Source organism: Rhipicephalus sanguineus, chromosome 4 (assembly GCF_013339695.2).
Source record: "Rhipicephalus sanguineus isolate Rsan-2018 chromosome 4, BIME_Rsan_1.4, whole genome shotgun sequence".
Lineage (NCBI taxonomy): Eukaryota > Metazoa > Arthropoda > Arachnida > Ixodida > Ixodidae > Rhipicephalus > Rhipicephalus sanguineus.
Window position 1 is genome coordinate 171,330,240 of NC_051179.1, and position 16,993 is coordinate 171,347,232.

Below are 16,993 nucleotides of genomic sequence, written 5' to 3' on the forward strand. Positions count from 1 at the left end.
CCTGGTGGCGTCGTAGCCGAGGTAGACGTACTGGTGGCGGTGCGCGCGCAGCTATTCGCCTTCGCTGTGCAGTCGCCGTCTGACACTGCGCTGGAGCCACTTAATAGCGCCTCTGACTGGCGTTTGCTAGTGTGGTTTAACCATGGAGAAGGAGAGCGCAAATGCTGCTCAACGGCGCAGAAGAGCGGAGAAGCTTAATTCATCGGATCCGAAGTAGTTGCCTGGCAAAATAAATATACATGTGCCACATAATATGTATACCATGTGCGTGTCATGGGAGCAGCAGTAAGCATGATAATCAAGCTAACCCTAGACAATCAGGAAAGCTAAGAACGATCAGCTGAACCTTTGCTTACGCTACGTTATCCAGTCATAGCCGAGCTAAGCCACTGCAACATTTTTTTCAGGGTGCACTCACGCTTAGCAGTACATTTTCTGGGTTCTTGAGGGCTTGGCCTTGCATTTTTCGCGAGAAAAAACAACTGAAAAGTTTCGCGTCAATGCCCATTTATTAATCTTAGTTCTTATGAGTATGTATAACTAAAATATCAATCGCTGAATTATTGTGACATAAGTATAGCAGTTTTCTTTTTGATATGTTTTCAGCCAACATAACCTGATCAAGAATGAGAACAACTCTGTGCAAAGATGGCAGTATTTTGCCTTAGGACAAATTCTTGCTGCAAATTATCCAAACATGCTTTGGAAAAAGCACGGACAGACAGACATGGCCGTACTAAATCGCCACAGGTGATGTAAATTTAGTTTATGGTTCCGCTGTTCAAATTTAATAATCATTCTTTGTTAATAAATGACCAGATAATTACTATTTTATTTATTGTTGTTCGATTGCTCTCATTGTTTAGAGTGTGTTCATGACAAGGCTCGCTGAGGCCAGGCGACATCGTTCAAGTAGACAAGCAGCACGAGAGCGAGAGATTGCAAGGAGACTACAAGTTGAGATATGTACTGTAGCAGAAACACTGGACACCACAACTGCAATTAAGGAACTCGCTGTAAGTTGATAAAGCAGGTTCTACACAAGCAAATATTTTCTAAGCATATATTTATTTATAATAACTTGAATAGCCCAGTTTAAACATAATTGTAAAGGTTGCACAGATTCACAAAATAAAGAAAAGATCCGGTAGCTTACAAACCGTATATATTTAAGTTTCCCGTTTTCATATTTTGTCATATACCGACTTGCATTTTGTTTTCAAATGCTGTCAATCCAAATGCTATCAGCAAATAGTCTTGAAAACAGTGATCACAGAAGAATGTAGCCACAAGCATTACTGGGAAAAAATAAAACTCTTGGAAAAGCTCTTCGGAGTACTGATATTTGCAGTGTGCGATAGACTATTATTAGAATCAGGTGCTATGGAATAACAGCACATTAACCATTTTCAGAAAGCTAGGTTACAATGCGCCGTAATTGAAAGTTGAAAGTTTATCATCTGTTCTGAAATGTACCAATTACATTTTCATCATTTTTTTCCCCTTTAGACATTACCAGACTTCTGGACTGAACAAAGAAAGAGTGAAGCTTCTGCTTGTTTCCACTATAGAGTGGCGCAAAGAAAACCCACCAGCTTGCCTCCCATCTTATTTACTGAATGAAGAAATTGTGAGTATAATGTAAAACTGCTTCCCTTGTACGAAGTTCTCAACAAATTGTGACTGTGCTGTGGTATTTACTTGCAGCTGACATTCGAAGCGGAGCTTCGTTTCAAGGAAGGCATTGACAGTTTGATGAAGAAACTTGAAAAAGTCCGACTCATTGTCAGTCAGATGTACAACACGTGCACAGATTTCGTCGAAACTGACAAGTATTTCAGAGGAAAGAATGCAAAATTTTCACTCATAACAGTGGTATGTTTAGGTTAAAATACTATTAGAAGGCTCGATTCGCAGCTTTTCAAAAAATATTTTTAAACTTGTGGGACAGTTTCTATTTAAATAAAAGTTAATGTGTGTAGCATATTGAGAACAACCACTTACAAGCTACAAGTTTTTGTGTGTTGAGTAAAAATGCCAAGTAATATAACAACCTAAGGTTAACAGTACCATCTTGCTTTTCCTTCTTTTTCTTCAGGATGAGACGCCAGAAGTTGGCCCATCGCCTGGCCCAAGAATCTTATGGGGGTGTGACAACAAGGCGCTGTACTGCGGTGAAGTGGAAGGCAACTTGAAGCTATCAGGTGACACTCCTCTTGAAAAAGCCCTGATTTTGTGCTTTACCACTTACTACATAAAGGATCTCACATACCCAAGTGGATATGCTCAGACACTAGGTCTTGTTCAGAGCGTCATGAAAAACACAGAACTGTTTCCAAGGTGCTTTGCTGGCAGCAAGTTGCTCAAGGTCATTGAGAAGGTTAAACGCATTCGATAAGCATCAAAATACATTAGTCCGAAAAATAGCGGACGGAAAGTTTGTGTTGTTTCTCTCAGTCCTGGTTATCACGTTTAACGCTGTTGTACAATTTAGAATAAACATTTATTTGTACACATGAGGAGCAGCTGTTTCTCGCATGCTTATTCTTGCTGGGCACAGAAGGACCTGTTAACTATGCAGCTGGTGTGATCTATCAAGTAATTGTCAACCAACATGATTCCGATGGGCAATAGAGACTCCCGGTGCAACCAGGGTTCAGCCGCTGTTAATAAAAAAAAAAGAAGTGGCGGGAACAAGGGTGATACTTTTTATTTACATGTCTAGACACACTGCATGCTGACAGTTTCAGTGTTCGTTTCTGTGGTGAATGAGCGAAAGAAGCAGATTTTAGGACCCGTTTCTTTGACACAATCTTAAAAAAAAGAAGACAACAGAAAGTGAAGCTAAGGAGAGCATGATAGCAATTATGTTATAAATGCGAAAGAAGTAAAGCGGTATAAATGCAACTCACCGCGGGCAGGCACCACACCTGCAACCTTCAGATAACGTGTTCGATGCACTACCAATTGAGCTCACTATGACGGCGGTTGTCCTCCTGTCCACATTAGCGGGTATTTAAAACTGGGAGTATAGTGCCGCTCGCAACAATGACGGCGAGTGTAGAACACTTTTTTTTGCCAAGAGTGCAAATAACATTCCATACCTTTCTTTGCCTCATTTTCTGTTGATTTTCATTAATTTCAATTGTGAATGCTTCATTTTAATGGTTAGGCATACATGTTTTAACTTAATTTTTTACTTGCAAAAGCGGCACAGTGCTGAAATCATGCAACTAGAAAGAGACAAAGGTTTGTTCATTAATTCTTCATATGACGAGGATATTACCCCTCAAACGCAAAACTGGACTTCCTCATCTTTCTCTGCGCCGCCTCATCGCCAGCCTCTCTTTCATTCACAAATTATTTTCGCAGCACTCTTAACCACACGCCATACATCTCACCGATGCGCATATCCCACCGCACGACCTATCTTCATCTAACTGCACGCCGCACGTGCTCGCACTACCAACTTCGCTGCCTCATTTTTTTCTTCTTCACAAAGCAGTGGACTGGAATGGCCTCCCCCATGGCATTGCAGCCATCACGTGTTGGTCAACTTTTTCCGATATCACTGCTCATCGTTCGTTATGAAGATCATCCTTCGTAACCTTCCTTTGTCAGCCGACCCTTTACGCAATAGCCCCTGAGAAGTGAAATGAACTGCAGGTAGGAAAACTTCCACGGGGTGCACGTATTATGTTTTCGCAAGGACGCTCAACCATTCCTCTTAAATCCACGGCAAGCAATGCCTAAGTGCGAATGCTTCTTTAAAAACAATAATACAAGTTTGAATTCTCCTCTGGAACGCATGTGCCAGCCCCAAGTGCACACGTCTGTGGACGTATACCTCATATAGATTCGCTCTACTGACTGACAAAGTTTAAAAATCATAGAACACTTCCTTGTTCGACAAGTGGCCAATTTACGTTTACGTTCTTGCAATCATGCGGCATAATTCAGCAGTTTCAATTTCTCGCGACGACTGTCGCACTGAGGCGGAACCGCTTTGTATGTGCACAATAAAAGAATCCAGCTTGCACCAATAGTAGCGTAACCTTCATGCATCATACATTGTCCTGTAGCATCTGCATATACCTTTGAGTCGATGGTTTCAGAGCCATTTCTCATTAGTGCATCACTATACCCCGCTGTGGATTTGAGCTGTATGCAACACTCGGTGAGCATCGCATGAACCAAAGCTCGTATACGTATTTTATTATTTACTTGGTTTTAATACATAGAAGGCACGAAGACACAGAAGAAATAGGGAGGGAACAGGCTGACAACTGTCACCTAAAGGGGCACAACGTCTGCCTCCTCATTTGGGAAAGAGGAAACAGAGGAAAGGAAGAAGGGGGAAAAGTAAGAGGAAGGAAAATAGGAAAGAAAACAAAACAAATAACACAGACGTGAGCACAAGTAAGTGGTCACATGGAAAAATATCTATAAGCGCGAGGCTAAATCGGTATTTTTTAAGAAAGTACGTAAGGCTAGATGGGCCTGGTCACAACCTCCCGGGAACAGGCAATCGTCAAGGTTCGAACACTTAAGACCAATAAGTCCATATTCCTTGATGAGCAGTGCTCGCTGAGTAACGAATGCGGTACACTCAAAAATTATGTGTTGTAGTGTCTCACAGGAGCCATACGACGCACATGACGGACTGCCTACACGACCTTGGCGGTATAATCGCTCACGCACTAATACAGAGCCAACTCTTCGCTTAATAAGTAAACACACACACACACACACACACACACACACACACACACACACACACACACACACACACACACACACACACACACACACACACACACACACACACACACACACACACACACACACACACACACACACACACACAGACGAAGCTTATCCACGTACTCTAGAACGACAAACTGACATACGTTGTGTGCGCAAACAAACGCAGCTAAGTGGATGTAGCCTGCATATGTTGGCGTGTACAGCTGTATAATTGCGGCTAAATGTGCCAAACAATTATGAAAACATGAACTTTGTATAAAGTTAGGCACTGCACATGAAGGTGCCTTATCGCATGGACGCACTTCCCACAAATATTCCAGTAACTTTTGTGAAAGTATTGTATCATCCAGTGCGATTTGTTCGCAGTCTCGGCTTTGAGACGAGTATGAGCTAGTCTCTGTTACGCGGCGGAATCGCCATATACCAACGTGAATTGAGATGTCCTCAAAAGTATGGGCACTGATCTAGCCGTAACAGAGCGTCGCGAATATTTCTGCGACAGGTATTGCCGGTTATGAAATCCAGTTCATGTTAGCAGCAAGTCCGTAACCGCCTGCGCATTACGTGCCTGAGAACGGTGAGCGGCGAGCCACCGGGTTGCAAGCGTGGACAGCCGCTTCTTGAAGGACGCCGTGCAACGTTACTACCCAGAAGAAAGAAGGAAAAAAAGGAGCGCCAGCCCGCTTCACGAGTCAGGTCTGCCGCGCAAGTGGCACGCTAAGCAAGTAGACGGCATTTCTTCCGGGCTCAGCCCGCCGAGCGACCGCGAAGACGCACACAAACAGCGCCAGCTTCTCGCTTCCGTGGTCGTCGTAAACGTGGGTCACACGTTCTATTCAAGCAGATATAACGTCTGCTGGAATAGTGCCCTTCATTTGAGGGGAAGCGAAGTGCACTGTCAAACGTTTAGAACCAGCGAGAGTTCCCTTGCAAGTGAAGTTCAGCTGCAGTGTGTGCACGGCGCACCTTAGGCGCAGTACACTTGCGCGGGCGTGTTCGCACAATTTCATCTCAATGTGCAGTTATTGCGAGAAGAGGGTCGAGCCAATAACAGTAACAAATAAAACAACCTGGCTTATGAGCGTGAGCGGTTTGTTCAGAAGCACCGTCGACTGCTGTTTCGAAATAAACTGAATAGGCTTAGTGACGATATCGACTACCGGCCCGGCAACCGTCGGCGGCGCACAAAGCTGCCGGCGATGCTACTTAAAACACGGTGATGTCTCTTTACGTCTAAGTGTGAACGATGCATGCATAATAACGACCTCTGCTGCACTAACACGTCAGAACATGCAGCGACCCATTGGTGCATATATAACCCCGATGTTTTACGGCCCTCGCTGTGGTGTGATGTGGTGTAGTGGTTAGCGTACGCGCTTGCTGACTGAATGTTCGTGAGTTCGAATCCCCGTGTATTTGTTGTGAATTTTCTGTGGTTTACTTCTGAGTGCAATATGTCCGTATCGATTATGTATGTCATAAAATGTGTATCTAAGCCCACAAATTCAAGGTTAGAGCTATAAAATGGGCTAAAATCTTTTTTTCTCCGCTCTCATAGACCGCCTATAGCTAGGACAAGCCGTACCTGGGACACACCGTACCTAAGACATAGTCACGCGGAACGAGGAGATCCCTATAGCCAGCCCTGTAACTAGCCAGGATTCGAGACGAAAAATCTCCGGCCTATTTGAGTCCCGCCTATGAGATGGGCCGCTGAGAAGACATGCCTCCTGCGGTGTGGGCCGCCTATGCGCCCTACACGCCGCGGGACGGCTACGGACGGCGCTGCCTGCAGATTGTGCCGGCTAAACAAACAGTATATAGGCGTTAGATTTTTCGCCTCGTTTCCGGGCTATAGGCTGGTACTTTAAGCAGGACTTGATTAAGAGTGTAGTGCTTGCTATCTAATTTTACAACGAAGCAATAAACAATACATGATACTCCTACGATGTGTACTCCTACGATACAGGCGTCATATCAGATTAACGTCTGTGGTTCCAGTGTACGCTCCGCTTTTATAGCACTCTAATAAACATTACGTTTGTATTCCTATGATTCAGCAAGCTATATTGAAGCATTGCTTGACCCCGGAGAAATAGATTAACGAAAGTTGCATATGATATCCACATCACCGCACCGTAAAGTGCACTTCGTCCGCCAGAACGACGCATTGTCCTCTTCATTTCTTACGAGGCTAGGCGATGGCCTTATGCTGACCGAGGATGATGCCAGATTGATTGACAGCCGCTTTGTAGACTAGGCTACGTAGGCCACATACGACCAGGTAGTCTATGAATACGACAAGCACGATCCACTGATGTTGGTCTACGTAGCACTATCCAGGCCTACCAGCCTCGGCGGCCTATACCTCACCAACGCGAAGGGTAGCTTCAGGTCCCGACATGTCGCCGGCTGACAATTTGTCGACGAAATGACCGAGGCATCCACGAATTCCAACAGCTCTACTATACCACATAGTTCACTACACATGGACCTTCGTCACCGCGATCACGACCGGATCCTATAACAAGTCGTGACCAGCTGCTGGTGCTCACTGATCACGGTGATGATGCCCTTGTTCAAGAACTGTCGAGAACTTCTTCCACACATGCTCACGGATTCGTGAAACGTGCGTGGGTTCTCGGGAGAAGTATAAGCGCTACATATCAGCTTACCGCTTCTGGTGTTGGTAATACCCACGTTGCCATTGGCAGCGTTACCCAACCGTAAACAACTGGTTATATAACACATATTCGGCTCTTCAACGTATATGTGTGCGTATAAAATTTATACAAATGTTTAGCGTCAATTTGTAACGTGTCACTCAGTAAAAAAATTACGCCCCAGTCACCTTCCCGCCGCATGCTTCGCATAACATCGACTGCCACGGTACGTGGGTTCTGCGGAATTGTTTTTGTTCGTTTTAGTGTAACTTGTTATAGTTGTACTGGTTTTAACAGCGGAGGTGGGTAAACCGTTAATCCGTGCAGAGCGAATAAAAACTATCATCATCATGAAGCGGCACGTGCTTTCTTCGTCCTCCTCTTCCTCTTCATCCTCTTGTTCATATTCTGCTTCGCTCCCAAAACATGTGCGCCAATTTTTCCGACATGGGATGCAATAACTCTGACATCAAGGCGACAGTGCACGTACGCACACGCACACAGAGCAAGAGATAGAGAGAAAAGGAGAAATAGAGAGAAATAAAAGCAAGAAAGACTAGAAAAGAAAGACAGAGAAAGAAATACACAAAGAGAGGAAGATATGGCAAGAAATGGACACAAAAAAGAGATAGAAAGAAGACAGAGCAACAAAGAAAGAGATAGAGAGAAAGAGAGAAAAAGAGGAAGCGTGAAATGAAGAGAGAGAGAGCGAAATGTAGGGAAGAAAGAGAAAAATTGATAGAAAGAGCAAGACAGATAAATAAATAAATACAGATAAAAGGACAGTAATAGAAATAATCAGAGATATAAAAGTGATAAAATAAGAGAAAGAGATGAAGAAAGTAAGAGCAACATAAAGCGAAACAAGGCACGCCGCCCAGCTCCGCACTTCCTTGACGCTCGGCGCCACTAGTTCCAAGCTGATTTAATTTGTTTTTTTTTTTCCTTTTTTTTGGTTCTTTTAACTGGCTTCACATGCTACGCACTGCCACAAAATGCCACGCGAAATGTCAACCAAAATAAAACATATTTGAGAGTGAATATAATATATGTAGCGCCACAGTGCAAGATTCAACATAAATATAAAGAAAAGCGTGGCTGCCGAGATTCTTTGCGAATACGAGACACCGACGCACACCTTTTTTTAGCCGAAGTCCAAGAGTCTATGCTTAACAAGTCGCCGCGGCGTTGAGGCATGTGCACAAAAACTCGTTCACTTCATCTCTTCCAATGGGGCCCTGTTTTATGTTCTCTTTCCTTCGAAGAGCAATGCCGTTTGAACACAGCACTCCTCGCCACGATGACATGTTGAGCAAGACTTCTCGGATTTCGTCTTAGAATAGATGTGCGTCCGAGTGTCGCACTTGCAAGAAATCTCTGACGTCATAGTTTTTTTTTATGTTTTCTAGCAATGCCGTACAATAGAGCTAGAAATGTTTACATGCACCATCAATTTATCTTAATTTTTCTTGACACTGTGCATTACTTTTTGGGGCAGTGCGTAGCAAATGAAGCGAGTTTTAAGAAACACACAAAAAAGAAAACCGATACCACAGTAAAAACTGTACAAAAATAATCTATAGCTGCAACTGGAAGCCTGGTCATTTGAATGGCATTTTACGCGCAGACGCACGCAGCTCATAAATGGCCAGATAGTGCAGGCTACCGATCGCTGCGGCACGGGCGGCTTTACCCTGTTTTAACTTGACTTTTCGAAGCTCGTTCCGGACACTCCTCATGGTTCTAGTGAAACTAATTAATTAAACGTTCTATTAAAGCCAAGGGGGCATCATACATAAAATCTTTTTTGCCAGGGTATTCCTTGAACGTACCATGCTGATCATTAGTGTTATTGTGTTATGTGCATTTATATACACCTAATATGAAAGCAAGCCTGAGTAATTACTATCGCATACATTATCTGACTCAGCAAAGGGTATTTGATATTTTTAGTTTTCTATCACATTTTCTGCTCTTTTTGTTGTTGTCATTGGTAATATGCAGGCGAGCTCGTGCCTTAATTCCATAGTTAGTAGCTAAGTGTCAACAGAATTCGGAAGTCGTCCTTATCATCGTTCGCCACCGGTTTCAAAATAATATCAGCCCTGGAATTTTGGAAGTTCATGGGCATGTCGTTAACGTAATAACATCTGATCGGCAAATATCTCATATATCGTCATGCGGAGAATTTTATTCACGCGGCAAATTGGCGTTCACGACACAAATCGTCTGTTTTGTTTGCCTGGAGGTAAGGGGAGAGGGGTGCTTATTTGTAAGCATGTTAGCATATATACGCGTGGTGTGAGCAGACAGACAAGCACACAGACGAGAACGTCGGTGTCCTTGCCTGTCTTTGAAAAATATAAGAAATAATGCAAATAAAAAAAAACTGTTCGTGGAAACGACACCGGTGCCAGTCACTGCTAGATGTTTTTTGGGGACTCTCCGTGTTTTTTGCCCCGCCACGGTGGTCTAGTGGTTATGGCGCTCGACTGCTGACCCGAGGGCCGCGGGATCAAATCCCGGCCGCGGCTGCTGCATTTTCGATGGAGGCGAAAAAGTTTGAGGCCCGTGTACTTAAATTTAGGTGCACGTTAAAGAACCCCAGGTGGTCGAAATTTCCGGAGCCCTCCACTACGGCGTCTCTCATAATCATATCTTGGTTTTGGGACGGTAAACCCCAGATATTATTATTACTGACTCTCCGTGTTTGGTTATTTATTTAGCCACGCGCATACAAATCAAATTTCAGTTGTTAGTAACAGCGACGTCCTTGTCCCTCTTCTTTTTGCCCTCGACTGAAGTTCCGCTGCTCAAACCAATGTTAGCTATGAACCAACTAGCTCCGGTAAATTCCCTTTATGTGGTTGTCACATACACTTGTTCTTCTTAACGCATCTCCCCCCGCCCACGTTCCACTAGGCTTCGCAGTTCCAAACAAACAAGACTGGCGCTTCAATGATTTCGTGGCGATGGTGCCTAAATTGTATGGATTGGCTGCTTGGCATGCGCTTAAAAGTGGCCCTTCCACAGAGCAACTTTTTGAGAGAAAATTTCGTATTTACGCGTGTTCTAGCTAACAGGCACTCCGTGACATGTGACAAACCGTGGCCCAGTGACGGCGCTGAAGATGTACTGCGAACCATAATAGAAACAGAACGACGAAAACAAGACAGTGCATGTCGCGGAAATTCACACAGGGAAGAACAAAGGGTGCATACTTTGTTTTCGGTTTCAAGCCGAAACCAGGCAGGATAATATCGCTGCGGAGAATGATTTTTTTCAAGCCTGGCCGCACTGTGACGGGGCAGCTCCTGTAAATTATTCAATAATGAAATGATTGGGAATGTTATTGCGGTAAAACTCCTATAAGACGGCTTGTAACATATATCGTGTAACAAACGCTGATGTAATGAACGGCGATCAAGGAACAATACCACTTTAAACAGAGCATTTCTGTAACTTCAGATCCACCAAGAGGACAAGGTTAGGTATCCGTCGACACATACCCAGTCTGTGCATTTACAAGTGTTCTATCTGTACACAAGTTAACAGAGCATCGTGCATCATACCCGTACCGCTCGAAAATCGAAGCAGCCGTATACGTCAGTTGTCATGATCACATGCTCGAAATTTGACAATATAGGCCCAGCTTTGTTTTGAAGCAACAGGACGATACGGCCCACTTCTGCTGAAGACAGTGTCATTAGCTGCCCGTCAATATATGTGACAGTGCCTCACTAATCATTTCGAAAGGACTGCTTGTGGGTTTCCGCAGTACTGGTAAATATCCGTAAACAGGAGGCTCCGTAAGAAAGTGAACTAAGCGAGACCGAGATCGGCAGGCAGCAGCGCGTGCGTGTCTAGGGGGCGGATAGAAACAATTAGCGACGTGATGTCGCCGTCAATCGACAGTCGCGCTGTTCCACTTGCTTGCCAACGACGAAAGAGCGGGATATATTGATTGAAAGCAGCCGTTAGCAACAACTTCAGAGGTTTGGCAGGATTCACAATAGGAGAAGCGGAGAAGCTTCTCTCAAAAGGAAGCGTAGACGCCGTCCTTTCGCAAAGCTATACTTGCCACACAAAGGCAGAGGCGCACAGTCCAGGTCGTACGCTATTGTGTGCCGGGTACATTTCTCTGGCCGTAGTTTTGCGGCGCAAGCACCGAAGATCTCATTTTCAACACTGCTGCCACGGAAGGATCTACTATTGCACACGCCAACGCCGTAGGTAAATATAACGCTAGCGCAACGCAAACTTTTGACCACTCATTGAGTTATGTATTTTTTTATCACAAGGCTGCCTAAACCGCAGTTCTTTATATGTAATGGGGAACTCATCATTGTGACGCGGTACATCACTTGAAATTTCTTTTTGCCTTCGTTTCGCCTTTTAAAAACACTACATCATATACTAAATATATGTGAACCTGGAGCTCACTTTGACAAGGTTACTGACACGAATATCGCAAATTATTGGCAAACTGCATCCTGCTTGGAAGGGACGCCCCAATATGGCATCTCTTATGGGATTATTGATGCTGCAGCCAGGGAAACGTAACAATATAGAAAATATTAGCGTTAAAAGTGTAGCAGATCCCACTCACTGCGGGAATCGTTTTCATGCGAAGTAGACAGAGAGTAGCAGCCTAGGCGGTTTTTCTTTAGCTTTGAGCCGTGCGTTATATGAGATGGATAGACGTCTTTCTGTACTTTGAGTAGCTTTGAGCAGTTATGCGCATATTGTGGGATTCCCAGGCATGCAGACAACACTGGTTGGTAACTCATGGCCTGACGTAGCGTCGGCACACCAGTTACAGCACAGACGTCAGTTTAATGGAAAAGAAGTGCACGCTACGGTGCGATGATGTACTTATCATAAGAAACAGTTGTCGGCGTATTGCACTGCGATCAACCAATGCTATAGCTTGCGGAGTAATGGATGTACATATGTAATGTTCATTACACCGTTATAAGAGCAAGGCTAATTGGTGTATTCATGTGGGAGGTAGTAACCACGGAGCCGAACCATGAGAGTGAAATAACTAGAAGAATAAAGATGGGATGGAGCTCACTCGGGAAGCATTATCAAATCATGAATGGTAATCTACCACTATCCCTCAAGAGGAAGGTATACAACAGCTGCATCTTACCGGTACTTACCTACGGAGCAGAAACCTGGAGACTTACAAAGAGGGTTCAACTTAAATTGAGGACGTGGCAGCGAGCGATGGAAAGGAGAATGATAGGTGTAGCCTTAAGAGACAGGAAGAGAGCAGAGTGGGTCAGGGAACAAACGGGGGTTAAGGACATCATAGTTGAAATCAAGAAGAAGAAATGGATATGGGCCGGGCACGTAGCACGTCAGCAGGATAACCGGTGGTCATTAAGGGTCACTGACTGGATTCCAAGAGATGGCAAACGCGTGAGGGGGAGACAGAAAATTAGGTGGGTAGATGAGATGAAGAAGTTTGTAGGTATAACGTGGCAGGAGAAAGCACAGGACCGGGTTGACTGGCGGAACATGGGAGAGGCCTTTGCCCTGCAGTGGGCGTAGACAGGCTGATGATGATGATGAAGAGCAAGGCAAGCACTGATACCACAATGACGTCGCCCGTACATGGCACCTGCATTGGGTCTTTTTCCGAAGAAGTTTCAAGCAGTGGGGTCGCTCTGTGGTACAATGACTGTCACGCACAATGCATGGGTTCGATTCCGGCTCCAACCGCAATTTTAGGAGCTTGCATCTTTTGCTGGGGGTTGTCTCTCGTCCCTCCTGCCTTGTGCGCTGCGCGTGCTCCGCTTTCGGTGGAGCACGCCCTCAAGTGCGCGATTCAAGGGCACGTGCTCCGCTCTCGGCGGAGCACGCTGAGACTAAGAAGAAGGAGCCGAAGAAGCTGAGGCAGCATCGCGGAGAGCTCGCATTGCAGCAGCAACGCGGTTCGCCGCCAAGACCTTGCGGTGAGAGTTCGCGAGGCCTGTAAAATTTGCAGTGCTCGCCCTCTTTCTACGTCAGGGCTTTCTGATAACATTGTCCCACTTGCTGTTATCTTGCTGCTTTCGTTTCTTTCCTTCCAACCTGCGATTCGCTGCGTAGCGCTCAAAAACGCGTCGCAAAGTGAATAGACTGGGAATGACTTCCTGGCACTGCTTGAGTCGTCTGTTTCCTGGGCCGGCTGTCGTCAAGCCACCGAATACGCTACAGGCCGAAGAGAGACGCCAGCGCCGACAGCAAGCACAAGCCACTACCAGCACCTAGGCGGCGGCAGCAGCGAGGGCTCGCGATGCCGAAGCTAAACGGAATCGTCGAGAAGCAGACCCGGAGGCGGCACGGGCCCGCGAGGCCGCAGCGAAGTGGGTGCAAAGGCAAGCGGACCCCGAGCTGAGAGCCCGCGAAGCAGAAGAAGTCATTATACTAAAAGGAATACGTTTCCCCGAGGTTATCTGAGCAGTAAATAAGCTCTTGAACACAATGTATATACTGCATCAATATTAGCGGACCCCGAGCTGAGAGCCCGCATAGCAGAAGAAGCCATTATACTAAAAGGAATACGTTCCCCCGAGCTTATGAGAGCAGTAAATAAGCACTTGCACACAATGTACATACTGCATCGATATGCAAACTTATGTGTATAGTGCACCAATAGTTAAATAATAAACATTGTGTTCATAACATTGCGTTATAAACTTTGTGTATAGAGAATTACACCCCAAGAACTCTCGTGTCACTTCTTTATATGATGATGATTGGGCAGATGTACAGAGGATTCATGGTTTACCGGATTTAACCTCTGGAGCAAGCTCATTCATCATAATTCACTTCGTGGAAATGCTGTGATATTTTGTTGTTTGCATTCGTCGGGGTCTTCCTCCTACCCACAACGCCGCTGTCGCCGGCACCTGATTCGCTGCGGCATGTGCTCCTTAAAAGAACATTAAAGAGGAAAGCGACTTTTTGTGCGAATAAATTACTGTTACCCAATTTCAAGATCACCACGCATACCGCAAGAAGACGCTTCGTAACCGGGCAAATGCAAGTGGCGACGCCACCCTAATATTTCCTCAACAAACGCCATGACGTCATAGATTTTGACGGCATGTACTACGCCCTTCGCAGTTACTACACTCTAAAAAGAGGGGGGGGGGCGATAATGAAGCAACGGGCTGCGTTCCTCCTTTGCGGACGCTTAAAATAACTGGAACAGGAAAAGTACCACGACCGTCCTGCCCGCCGCCATGTTTGGTCCAGCGCGGCTGAAGCTGGGGCGGTGCGGTATTGATTGTACACGGAGCAACGCATGTTTTACGCATGTTTTACTCATCTTTTACGAAGCCCCACTGAAGCATACTGTTGTTCGCTAGCTTATCAGGAAAGAAATAACGGCAGTTTTCATTTGCCTACATGCGCACGTATAAACGCGTTAAAAAAATGCGAACTGTGTTGCATTTCCGCGCTCGGCCTTTATTAAATGCGAAGCATTTCTTGACAAACTTCTGAGAGATCAAACGTATCTATCTATCTATCTATCTATCTATCTATCTATCTATCTATCTATCTATCTATCTATCTATCTATCTATCTATCTATCTATCTATCTATCTATCTATCTATCTATCTATCTATCTATCTATCTATCTATCTATCTATCTATCTATCTATCTATCTATCTATCTATCTATCTATCTATCTATCTATCTATCTCGCCACCCACGACTTTGTGCTCTCCTGCACGTTTCATTAATGGGATGTATATTAAAATTGATATGGCAGAACATGACTGTATGCCAAATACAAATGACAGCTTATAACACGAAAATCTTATCATGCATGTCATGAGCCGCATGATTTACCCGCCACTACCTTGGTGCTCCTGCGGCCGCTTCGTTAACATTATATGTACCACAACTGGTGTTGCGTGACAACAGTGTATGGCGGAAATAAGTGACTGGTCGTAACGTGCAAATCATGACACACATGTCGTGTACAACATGATTTACACGACATGATCTCGGGGTGCTCGCGGCCATTTAATTAACTGTATATATGCCAAACTTTGTAATGTGGAACAATCTTGGCAGAGAACAGCGCTTTGCGATAGGTGGCGAGACGCTGGAAGTTGTAAAGGAGTACGTCTACTTAGGACAGGTAGTAACCGCGGAGCCGAACCATGAGAGTGAAATAACTAGAAGAATAAGGATGGGATGGGGCTCATTCGGCAAGCACTATCAAATCATGAATGGTAGTCTACCACTATCTCTCAAGAGAAAGGTATATAACAGCTGCATCTTACCGGTACTTACCTACGGAGCAGAAACCTGGAGACTTACAAAGAGGGTTCAACTTAAATTGAGGACGACGCAGCGAGCGATGGAAAGGAAAATGATAGGTGTAACCTTAAGAGACAGGAAGAGAGCAGAGTGGGTCAGGGAACAAACGGGGGTTAAGGATATCATAGTTGAAATTAAGAAGAAGAAATGGATATGGGCCGGCCACGTAGCACGTCGGCAGGATAACCGGTGGTCATTAAGGGTAACTGACTGGATTCCAAGAGATGGCAAACGCGTGAGGGGGAGACAAAAAATTAGGTGGGTAGATGAGATTAAGAAGTTTGCAGGTATAACGTGGCAGCAGAAAGCACAGGACCGGGTTGATTGGCGGAACATGGGAGAGGCCTTTGCCCTGCAGTGGGCGTAGACAGGCTGATGATGATGATGATGATGATGCCAAACTTGCTATGACGAGACATTTATGTATGATGAACGTAAATGACAAGCGGTAACGTGAAAATAATGACATGCATGTCATGTATGGCATTGTTTACATACCACGCTGACGGTGGGCTCGCGGCCGGTTCGCCAGCTTGATATATGCCAAATTTGTATCTTGTCGCGTTACTGTATGACGAATGTAAATGACAGGGTGTGGTAACATGAAAATCACGACATGCATTTCACGCCCGGCAAGATTTACATGCCGCGCTCATGGAGGGCTCACAGCCGCTTCAGTAGCCTGATATACACCAAAATTTGTATTGCATCGCGTGAATGTATGGTGAACGGAAATGGTAGGGGGCAACATGCAAGTAATGAAACGCATGTCATGTAGCAACAGTACGGAAAGTTGGGCGAGTTGGTGCTCATTCAAGACTTCTTTTGCGCAAAACGTACACGGACACAAGGAAAAAAGAGGCAGACAACACGGGCGCAATCTCACAACTGATTTGTTTTGAAAAACGAACTGTACTTTTATCCTCACGTATAACAAACGCCCCCCACCGGTGGACCCAGGAACACACCAGATAAACTAAAGAAAACTTATTCAGCGCTACGTCATGATAAGAAGCAAAGAACAAACAAAATTTTAGGAGGAGTTCACGCATCTCTAGACGGATTGTTGCACGTGCCAATCAGTTGTGAGTTTGCGCCCGTGTTGTCTGCCTCTTTTTTCCTTGTGTCCGTGTACGTTTTGCGCAAAAGAAGTCATGAATGTCATGTAGGGCATGCATGATTTACATGCAACGCTCATGGTGCACTCGTGGCCGGTTCGCTAGCTTGATATAC

General features: G+C 45.0%; 1 long non-coding RNA gene across 1 annotated transcript; it reads left to right on the plus strand.

Annotated features, from left to right (window-relative positions):
• Positions 1-496: 496 nt before the first annotated feature.
• LOC119390897 (uncharacterized) lies at positions 497-2,660 on the plus strand. The gene is made up of 5 exons (XR_007416039.1): positions 497-750; positions 867-1,016; positions 1,510-1,630; positions 1,708-1,875; positions 2,099-2,660. It is a non-coding gene; the product is annotated as an uncharacterized LOC119390897 (long non-coding RNA).
• The last annotated feature ends 14,333 nt before the right edge of the window (positions 2,661-16,993 follow it).